A 12,073-nucleotide genomic window follows, 5' to 3' on the forward strand; every position below is an offset into this window, starting at 1 on the left:
TAACTCCAGTCACCTTTACTGTCTGTTGAAGGAAAAAGTTGTTGGTTGTGTAGTTTTGTGGTGTAATGTGACCTTACTGCTCTTTCACAGTGCTACCAGAGGCGTAGAGGCCCTGTGGATTCATTCTTCAGCATGTTTTTATGCTAGTTTACTAAAATGCAATTTTTCTAATGCCGATGAGACTTTTGGAGAGGGCCTCTGGCAGCGCTGTGAGGTAGAGTCAAGAGAGGTGAAGAGAGAAGGCCCACTCCTCCTTTCCTCCCCCTCTCTCTTTCCTGCTCTCCCCACTCATACCCCAGGCAAATGAACACACATGAAGGCAGAAGCAGCAGCAGCCGCAGCATGACCCCCTCTCCTCCCTCCCGGTTGGTTCCCTCTCTCTGACAGCTGCAGTTTAGCAGCGGCGCTAACTCCACCTCAAAGCAGCCAGCTCAAAGGCACCTTGCTGGGCCCGGCCCTGCCTTCCCCTGCCTACCTGCCTGCTCGGACTCTGCTGCTGCTCTGCCTAATAATCCCACCTACCTTGAACTCCCTCCACTCCACTCTGCATTTCCCTGCATCAGCACTTTGATTCCCCCTCATGGCTCCCTCACCCCAATTATTTCATAGGACCTTAGCTTAAAGAGATTCCTTCACCCTCTCTTAGTAATCTCATTCTACACCAACTTCCCTGCTGTAGGCTATTCTGTCCGGTGTGGAATATGGATGTGGGTGTATTCTGTTGCTCTGAATAGCCATTATAGGCATTGTCATCAGAGAGGATGGAGATTTTTATAGAAGGATGCTGTCATCTTCATACAGGTATGACTGTGACATATTGGATGAGAGTGATCTGTGAAGGACATGAAAGTGTTAAGAGTAGCCTTACATTATGCAATAATGAGTTTAACGTCTCAAATTATATTTTATTTAACAATAACAGATACAGGTCTTGATTCAATTCTGTAATAATAGTGGAATAGTGGCGGGAGTAGAGAAATGCTGCTAGGCACTTGGCCAAGCTACAGCAAGAGCTTCTGTCGTCCTCTAATTCACAAACATAAATCCTCCAACTTTTGGCCTCACGCTCGTCTCTGTAAACAACATGTGGAGGAGGAGGGCTAAATTGTTTCTCTGTGGCCACAGATGAGTCTGCCTTCACCTCTGGGCTCAGTTTTGATGTATGGTCCTATCTCTATAATTTAATTCATTAAGGGATTACTGAACCCCATCTGTGGAGACAACACCAATGGCAGCCACTCGCTAACACACACACACACACACACACACACCAAACTCCTCTGTCAGATACCCCACCTCCCCATCACATTTACTGCAGCTAAATTAGGTCTACCACCCTCCCCAGACCTCCAGCTTTGTGAGTGTGTGTGTACCTGTCTGTTCCAACCTACAGCCCCCTCATCTGATCTGTGAGCCCACTAATGCCTCCTCTGCCCTCTCCACCTCCCCCTGAGTGCACCCACACAACTGGGTCTCAGTGTGGGGTCAGAGCCTGGTGCCCTGTGCCTTATGAAATCCCAGAGCTCCTCTAATGTGTTGTGTTGCAGCTAGCCTAGCAGCCTTATAATTATCTCCAGTCAGATCTGATTCTGTAGCGCAGGTGGAAGACACTGTTTAATTACAAGGGTAGAGCCCTGCACAAATCCACCTGTGAGAGGAGAGGGATGGGAGGAGAGAGAAAGAGGCTGAAATGGATTGAAAGACACAGAGGGGTAGACAAAGAGGGGGCGAGGGAACTGAATGTAGTGCAGGTTGAACACCTGGCTCTTGATTAGAGGGTTGGAACAGAGGGAGAGAGGGATGATTAACCTGACCATGTGGGCTCTGTCCTCTCTCTAGAAGGGCTTCATCTATCTGGCGCTCGTGTGGGTGGGTGGGGGTGGGTCGGAGGGAGTCCATACAACCCATCTCCAGATGTAGTGTTGCCTCTTGTCTATGGGCTAAAGGCTATCTTGGAGCATCCCCAATTATATACTGTGTGCAGTGTTATCTTAGAGTGAGTCCCAGACACTGGTACATGGGCAGGTGTTCACTGTGGATCATTCAGCAGGGTTTGGCTCATGAGACTGCAGTGTGAGGGCTAGAGATAGGCCGACCTCCGTACAGCTGCCAGACTCCATCCCCCTCTCCTCTCCTTCCGTCTCCCCTCCTCCCTCCATCCAGGCCAGGCTTCATCAGGGTGCCCTTGGGAACTAAGCCTGGAAACCTCCAGCCTCACGCAGCTGTGTGTCCACGAGCTGTAATACACACACATTGTTTAGCGGATCTGGACTGAGAGCCACCCAGACAGGCAGACCCTGAGGCCTGGGAGAGGAGATGAGCTGAGAGCTCTGGTCTCTCCCAGGTCCCATACAACAGGGTCTCCTCCTCATCCTCTTCATCACAGCTGTATCCAGAGTCCTTTAGACACGCGCCGCCCGTCCCCCAGACACCCACAGCAGATAAATAATTTATCCCAGACCAGGCGGTGAACCACAACAATCTCCCGTTTGTATGACTGTACACACAGAACATTATAATACAAAGAGCATTCACTGACTTCGTGTATGAATGTATCCATACAACCTTATTTTTCCTGTTTTGGTGCGGTGTTTTGTTTTTCCAGTCTGGATGGCTACAAGGATAACAACATGTCACTTCATATCTCCATGTTGTTCAGTTACTTTGACACCCAGTGATGATCTCAGTTCCCTAGATAATTAATTGTCATCTGGGCCACCTGTTATGTACCTGAAGTACTGGGATTTGTCCTCTGGCATGGTGCCTACAGGCACTGAGTGAGAAAGTGGACAGCAGCCAACCAGCTGTGGTCTTTTTTTCTCAGCCAGTTCTGCTCTGCCTTGGCTGGTAACTCTGGCCAGTGTACCCACAAGCCTGCCCAGTACCATGTCCCTGTGTCTGACCAGCCTCATCTCCATCCACCATCTATCCACCTCCCACCAGTCCCCGGTCCTCTCTCAGGGTCACCCACCACTGTGCTCCATCCTGGAGTGGCATGGTGATGGCTCTATAGCAGGGCTTTCCAACCTTGTATCAAATCAAATCAAATTGTATTTGTCACATAAACGTGTTTAGCAGATGTTATTGCGGGTGTATCTAACAATTTCACAACATATACCCAATACACACAAATCTAGTAAGGAATGGAATTTAAGAATATATACATATATGGACAAGCAATGACAGAGCGGCATGGACTAAGATACAGTAGAATAGTATAGAATAGAATGCAGTATATACATATGAGATGAGTAGTGCAAGATATGTAAACATTATTAAAGTGACTAGTGTTCCATTTCTTAAAGTGGTCAGTGATTTCAAAAGGCAGCAGCAGCCTCTAATGTGCTAGTGATGGCAATTTAACAGTCTGATGGCTTGAGATAGAAGCTGTTTTTCATTCTCTCGGTCCCAGCTTTGATGCACCAGTACTGACCTGGCCTTCTGGATGATAGCGGGGTGAACAGGCAGTGGCTCGGGTGGTTGATGTCCTTGATTATCTTTTTGGCCTTCCTGTGACATCGGGTGCTGTAGGTGTCAGGCGGTTATACAGCCCGACAGGATGCTCTCAATTGTGCATCTGTAAAAGTTTGTGAGGGTTTTAGGTGCCAAGCCAAATGTCTTCAGCCTCCTGAGGTTGAAGAGGCTCTGTTGCACCTTCTTCACCACACTGTCTGCGTGGGTGGACCATTTCAGTTTGTAAGTGATGAGTACGCCAAAGAACTTGAAGCTTTTCACCTTCTCCACTGCGCTCTTGTCAATGTGGATAGGGGGGTGCACCCTCTGCTTTTTCCTTAAGTCCACAATCATCTCCTTTATTTTGTTGACGTTGAGTGAGAGGTTATTTTCCTGGCACCACACTCCCAGAGCCCTCACCTCCTCCCTGTAGGCGGTCTCGTCATTGTTGGTAATCAAGCCTACTACTGTTGCGTCGTCTGCAAACTTGATGATTGAGTTGGAGGCGTGCTTGGCCATGCAGTCATGAGTGAACAGGGAGTACAGGAGGGGGCTGAGCACGCACCCTATCTGGAGAGCTACCGTCCTGTAGGTTTTCACTCTGACCCTATTCTAGCACACTTGATTCTAATAATTTCCTGGTTGATAAGCTGAATTAGGATAGTTACAACCTGGGTTGGAGTGAAAACCTACAGGTGGGTAGCTCTCCAGGGACAGGATTGGAGAGCCCTGCTCTACAGCCTCTGGCTGTTCCAGCGTGGGGGCTGAAGTAGAGATGATGAACAGGCTGGCTGCTATAGGATCTCTGACAGCCACACTGACTGACTAAGAGAGCAGCAGAGCACAGCCGTGCCGCTCACACTGCTAAACCTGCTCCAATGAGCCAAGCTGAGGCACCACTGTGTCCAAGGCTCCAACTCTGGAGTGCCATCTCAACAGGCTTTCGACACACCATTACATCTTCTCTGTTCTAAATCTTTCTCACTGTGGGTTTACTGTATGTTATGTATCTGTGGGTTTATAGTAGTGTGTTTAGTGTAGCTCTCGGGTTGTTGTTTTGCTACCTTACTCTGCTCCATAAGCCCCTGCCTTGTCACGGCATGTCCCTGAGACTGAGAGGAGGGAGGAAGAGGGGGAGAAGGAACTAAGGAGGAGGAGTAGGTTGTCATAGTAGGAGGATGTTTGTGCCTGTGGTCTTTACTCTAATTGCCTATGTGGGTGTAGGTATAATAAGTGTTATTCTACAGACAGGCAGGCACTGGGATGGGCTCATGCTGTAACAGCCAGTACAGACCCACATGAAAAATACTATTATATTCACTGTAGTGTTTTTGCGGACTTTACTGTAGTTTTGCGGACATGACTGTTGTATACTGTAGTATTTACAGTTTAGTATAGTATCAATACTGTAGTAATAAAAAAGGTAGTATATACTATAGTAATGACTTAGTGTTTTTGCGTACTGTAGTATAATGTAGTATTTACTGTGGTGTTTTTGTGGACTGTAGTATGCTGTAGTATATACTGTAGTGTTTTTTTCGACATTCATGTAGTATTTACTATAGTGTTTTTGTTTGATTATCTTTGACATAGAAGTGGGGCCTTTCTCCTTGAAGAAACCTACTGGACAAAGTACTCAAAGAGCACATTTTCCATCTGTAGGTAGGTAGGACTGTGGTCTGAATGGACAGTTCAGAGCTTCTGCTCTTTTTTTAATGTGTAGGGAACACAATATGTTCTCTATATTTGGCATGTAGGTTTCTCAGTTATGGATGGCACAAATTGGGATATGGGGGAGGGGAATGGGCAGGGTATATGCTAAATTAATACTGTAGTATATACGTTATTAATTACTGTAGTGTTTTGTGGTATGTAGTATACTGTAGTATTTACTATAGTATTCTACAGTATACTACAACATTATATAGTAAGTACTACACATAATCTAGGTATACCACAGTGTGTAGTATTGTATACTACATAATTATATAGTAAGTACTGTAGTATTCTATAGTCAACTGTAGTATTTTTTCATGTGGGGAGAGGGAGAGAGTAACGATTAGCCTTCCACATAACCCCCACCCCAAAAAAACTAAAACCTTGACTAACCGGTGCCCCCGCACATTGACTCGGTACCGGTACCCCCTGTATATAGCCTCGCTATTGTTATTTTTTATTATTTTATATTGTATTTTTGTGTGTGATTGTTTTTGGTATTCTTTCTTAAAACTGCATTGTTGGTTATGGGCTTGTAAGTAAGCATTTCACTGTAAGGTCTACACCTGTTGTATTTGGCGCATGTGACAAATACAATTTTATTTTATTTTATTTGAATCAGGGAAGATGAGATGCTCCAGTTGACATGATAATGATATCCACCCAGGGAGCATGCTGATTGGCCATGGAGAACGATAGCATTTCACTGGGGGTTTTATATCTCCCACCTACAGACCTGCTGTAAGCACTTTATGTTCCTTTAGTTGATCATGGCTCCTTTCAGTGAAATAACACACCAATGTAAGTCACTCTAAATGCATTCCCATTCCCTGCACAGCTATTTCCTACTCACACAATCATCTATACACTCACAACAAGAGAAACTAACCACACCAGCCAATAGAACAATAGAAGCCTCCTTCAGAGGAATGTAGCGTGTAAGACAATCTTCTAAATCCTCCATGTTCTCCCTAACGTCATAAATATTCAGATATTTATGGCTGCTAATTTATATTCTGTTTGGTATCTGCTTTGCAATTTAAAGAAGGCAAGGGAATGAGATAACCATGGATTGTCTCTCAGGGAGACTGAATATCTGCCTGAATATAGGTCAAATCATGATGTGCTGCTGCTAAAGGACTAATATAATGCTACTCTATTCTACTTATATTCCCAATCATCCTGTTTACTTGATGGTTGTAAAGTTGACTAAATAGATTTCGAGTCAGTCATCCAGATTCTCAATAGCTCAACACTGACAGCCTGGAAATACTGTAGCAGAGATCTGATAAAGATAAACCAATCATCCCCCGTTATTAGCATCTGTGTGCTGTCCTGGGGGGATATTGTTTATTTGATTGGCTACAGCAATCATTTTCAATTGCTGGTAGGATGGGCTTTTCCTCAAGGACATACTCGTGATATAAACCCATGCTTAGCTCAACACAACAATAACCCATATCAGCCATAATAAATCATGATTTCTATTTTTAACAGCTAATTAGCAGGTAGCCCACGTTGGTCCCACACACTGGCAGAATTATGGTAATATTTAAATGAGACTAATTGGGGATTATATCCCACACACTATTTGTTTGCATACTGTATACGCACTCAGTGCACAGCTAACTGCATTTCATACCATAAATCAAGTGCTACAGTAGGTGCCAATCAAATGGGTTTGACATTTTGAATCATCAATGTGTGGATATGCTGGTAGGAGGGGTGTGTGTATGGTGTGTGTATACCTGTGGGAATGAGAGACTGTCAGATACTGCAGTCATAGTCTAGCCTGTTGACTGTACGTTCAGTTTCTGCAGTGAGGCACTAGGTAAGGGTTGACTCTGTCCTAACTTCAGTCCCATCCACGTTCTGCTGTTCCCCCGTCAGCTCAGCTCTGTTTCATTATTAGCACCATTAATGTGGAGACAGTCATGCAGGCATCTGCTCATTTTGTTGGGAACAGAGTGGAAGTAAACACATTTGCTCGTGACCATCTGTCCAATCTCAGATCTGGATGGGAACTGACATAACATTGCAGAGAGAGAAAGAGAAAGACAGAAAGCAGAGGGATAGATAGGAAAAAGGGGAAAGACTGAGACAGGAGAGAATAATAACTGTGAGAGACACACAGAGCCTGTCCAACATACTGTCTGCCTAGCAGTTGTCTGTTTATATTAGTCTCCATATGATTGTCTGCTTGTCTGTCTATCGATCTGCCTGCATACTTGTTTGATTATTTTGTTTTGTCTAGACATGCGCTGGCATGTGAGTGTATATATATATTTTTTATATAAACTTTATTTTAAAAAAGGGAGTCATGCTGAGACCAAGTTCTCTTTTTGCAGATGAGCCCTGTAATTACAAAATATACACAGCAATACAATATGAAAAGAAAACACAGTCATAGAAAACAAACACATTCTTCATTAAAAAGGTCCTCAATCAACCGTCTGAAATGCCCAAATTCATCACGTTTTTTGATATTATTCCACAAGTAAGGTGAAACCCACTGGGCACACCACGTAATTTCAACGTGGAAATTTGGTCAATGAGATTTCAACCTTTATTCACCAACAGAAGTTTGTTGAATTCCCAATGTGGTATTACATTTACGTCATTTAGCAGACGCTCTTATCCAGAGCGACTTACAGGAGCAATTAGGGTTAAGTGCCTTGCTCAAGGGCACATCGACAGATTTTTCACCTAGTTGGCTCGGGGATTAGAACCAGCGACCTTTCGGTTACTGGCACAGCGCTCTTAACCACTAAGCTACCTGCCGTATCAAATCAAATCAAATTTAATTTGTCACAAACAGATCACCGACCATTTCGAATCCCACCGTATCTTTTCCGCAATGCAATCCGGTTTCCGAGCTGGTTATGGGTGCACCTCAGCCACGCTCAAGGTCCTAAACGATATTATAACCGCGATCGATAAAAGACAGTACTGCGCAGCCGTCTTCATTGACCTGGCCAAGGCTTTCGACTCTGTCAACCACCGCATTCTTATTGGCAGACTAAATAGCCTTGGTTTCTCTAATAACTGCCTCGCCTGGTTCACCAACTACTTTTCAGATAGAGTTCAATGTGTCAAATCGGAGGGCCTGTTGTCTGGACCTCTGGCCGTCTCTATGGGGGTGCCACAGGGTTCAATTCTCGGGCCGTCTCTATTCTCTGTGTATATCAATGATGTCGCTCTTGCTGCTGGTGACGCTCGGATCCACCTCTATGCGGACGACACCATTTTGTATACATCTGGCCCTTCATTGGACACTGTGTTAACAAACCTCCAAACGAGCTTCAACGCCATACAACACTCCTTCCGTAGCCTCCAACTGCTCTTAAACACTAGTAAAACTAAATGCATGCTCTTCAACCGAACGCTGCTTGCACCCGCCCACCCGACTAGAATCACTACTCTCGGCGGGTCTGACCTAGATAATGTGGACAACTACAAATACCTAGGTGTCTGGTTAGACTGTAAACTCTCCTTCCAGACTCACATTAAGCATCTCCAATCAAAAGTTAAATCTAGAATCGGCTTCCTATTTCGCAACAAAGCCTTGTCCACTCATGCTGCCAAACATGCCCTCGTAAAACTGACTATCCTACCGATCCTTGACTTCGGCGATGTCATTTACAAAATAGCCTCCAACACTACTCAGCAAATTGGATGTAGTCTATCACAGTGCCATCCGTTTTGTCACCAAAGCCCCATATATTACCCACCATTGTGAACTGTACGCTCTTGTTGGCTGGCCCTCACTACATATTCGTCGCCAAACCCACTGGTCCAGGTCATCTATAAATCACTGCTAGGCAAATCCCTGTCTTATCTTAGCTCACTGGTCACCATAGCAACACCCACCCATAGTCTGCGCTCCAGCAGGTATATATCTCACTGGTCATCCCCAAAGCCAACATTTACTTTGGCCGCCATTCCTTCCAGTTCTCTGCTGCCAATGACTGGAACGAATTGCAAAAATCTCTGAAGCTGGAGACTCTTATCTCCCTCACTAACTTTAAGCGTCAGTTGTCAGAGCAGCTTACATATCACTGCACCTGTACACAGCCATTCTGAAATTAGCCCACCCAACTACCTCATCCCCATATTGTTATTTATTTTGCTAATTTGCACCCCAGTATCTCTATTTGCACATCATCTTTTGCACATCTATCATTCCAGTGTTAATACGAAATTGTAACTATTTTGCACTATGGCCTATTTATTGCCTTACCTCCATAACTTACTACATTCGCACACACTGTATATATATTTTCTGTTGTATTTTTGACTATGTTTTGTTTACCCCATATGTAACTCTGTGTTGTTGTTTTAATCGCACTGCTTTGCTTTATTTTGGCCAGGTCGCAGTTGTAAATGAGAACTTGTTCTCAACTTGCTTACCTGGTTAAATAAAGGTGAAATAAATCAATAAAAAATGCTTCGTAAACAACAGGTGTAGACTAACAGTGAAATGCTTACTTACTGGCCCTTCCCAACAATGCAGAGGGGAAAAAATTTGAAAATAAATAGAAAAATTATAACACGAGGAATAAATACACAATGAGTAACAATAATGTGTTTATATACACAGGGTACCAGTACCGAGTCGATGTGCAGGGGTACGAGGTAATTGAGGTAGATATGTACATATAGCTAGGGATAAAGTCACTAAGCATCAGGATAGATAATAAACAGTAACAACAGCGTATGTGATGAGTCAAAAGAGTTAGTGCAAAAAGGGTCAATGCAGATAGTTAAATAGTTAACCAATAGCTACCCGGACTAACTATTTAGCAGTCTTATGGCTTGGGGGTAGAAGCTGTTCAGGGTCCTGTTGGTTCCAGACTTGGTGCATAGGTACCGCTTGCCATGCGGTAGCAGAGAGATCAGTCTATGACTTGGGTGGCTGGATTCTTTGACATTTTTTAGGGCCTTCCTCTGACAATGCCTGGTATAGAGGTCCTGGATGGCAGGGAGCTCGGCCCCAGTGATGTACTGGGCCATCCGCACTACCCTCTGTAGCACCATGCGGTCGGATGCCAAGCAGTTACCATACCAAGCTGTGATGCAGCCAATCAAGATGCTCTCAAGAGTTCAGCTGTATAACTTTTTGAGGGTCTGTGGGCTCATGCCGCATCTTTTCAGCCTCCAAAGGGGGAAGAGGCGTTGTCTTGCCCTCTTCACGACTGTGTTGGTTTGTTCTCGACCTGCTCCACTACAGCCTTGTCGATGTGGATGGGGCGTAGTCTGCTCTCAGTTTCCTGTAGTCCACAATCAGCTCCTTTGTCTTACTGACGTTGAGGGAGAGGTTGTTGTCCTGGCACCACACTCCTCCCTGTAGGCTGTCTCATCGTCATCGGTGATCAGGCCTACCACCGTTGTGTCGTTGGCAAACTTAATGATGGTGTTGGAGTTGTGCTCGGCCACACAGTTGTGGGTGAACAAGGAGTACAAGAGGGGACTAAGCATGCACCCCTGAGGGGCCCCCGTGTTGAGGGTCAGTATGGCAGATGTGTTGTTGCCTACCCTCACCACCTGGGGGTGGCCCATCACAAAGTCCATCCTTAGCTTAGTGATGAGCTTGGAAGGCACTATGGTGTTGAACGCTGAGCTGTAGTCAATGAACAGCACTCTCACGTGTTCCTTTTGTCCAGATGAGAAAGGGTAGTGTGGAGTGCAATAGAGATTTGTGGATCTGTTGGGGTGGTATGTGAATTGAAGACAGTATGCGAATTGGAGTGGGTCCAGGGTGTCTGTGATGATGGTGTTGATGTGAGCCTGGGTATGGTAACTCGTATGTCTAAAGGCTATTAATGGTGTTAGGTAGAGTGGGAGATTTTGTAAAATAGCTTTATAAACAAAAACAGAGCAATGCATCGATCTACAAGACTCCAAAGAGGGAGTCTGAGGAGTAGTCCCAGCCCCAGACCCAGCTGCAGCTATAGTTCTCCTCAGTTGATCCAGGCTATAGCCAGCAGCTTTACCATTGGAGGGGCGGGGCACAAACAGCTGCTCTAACGGTATCCTCTTGTAAATACTCAGGTACTCTTTTTTTATACTTGGGTACTCTTTTTTTCTCTTCATTGCAAGAGGCAGTAATTAATTAGAACAGGCTGGATTTGGCTGAGTAAATGTTATTATGTGTGTGCACAGCTGCTGGGACCAGGAGGAGGGGGTCTGCACATCACGTTATTCCCCTGAGATGAAACGTCTGATTTCTGAATCTGTCAGCTCGGTCGGGTCTCTGTTAGGCTCACATGTTCAGGACCAGTCAACCCAACACAAACAACTTTCATCTGTTTCATAGCAGAACTAGAAAAGTACATTTCCTGAAGAAAATGTTTGTGCTTGCAAGCTTGTCTTAAAGTATTTATTTATAGTAGTGGTAGTGAATGCAGTAGTAATGTTAGTGACTGGTTATAGTTGAAAAAGTAGGTAGATGGAAAGATTGATTGATAGGATAGCCTGAACATGTGAAAGTTGGTTTGGTGTCTCTAGCTTGAACGGTTCAAGAGTTACTATTACTGTTGGTGGTTATTTTATGCAAATATTTGCTAATTTTAATGGTTATATTGTTTGTGGCTGAAATGGTTCAAAAGCAGTAGCATTTGAAATGTCTTCCACTGTGTTCTTATGGTTGCCATTAAGTCCATGATGTTTTATGCTAATTGATGCATATTAAAATTGTGATAGTTTATAAAGGTTTTAAAGAATTTTAAGTTAGGATAGCTTGAACGTTTTAAACTTGATCTTGTAGCTTAATTGGCCAAGGAGCAGGACCATTTAAAATAGCTACCTCTGTATACCTATGGTGCTCATTCAAACCCATGTTAATTTATGCAAATGTAAAATTCTTACAGTTCAAAAAATATAAATAGTATAAAAAAGCTGAATA

The sequence above is a fragment of the Coregonus clupeaformis genome, chromosome 25 (assembly GCF_020615455.1).
Source record: "Coregonus clupeaformis isolate EN_2021a chromosome 25, ASM2061545v1, whole genome shotgun sequence".
Lineage (NCBI taxonomy): Eukaryota > Metazoa > Chordata > Actinopteri > Salmoniformes > Salmonidae > Coregonus > Coregonus clupeaformis.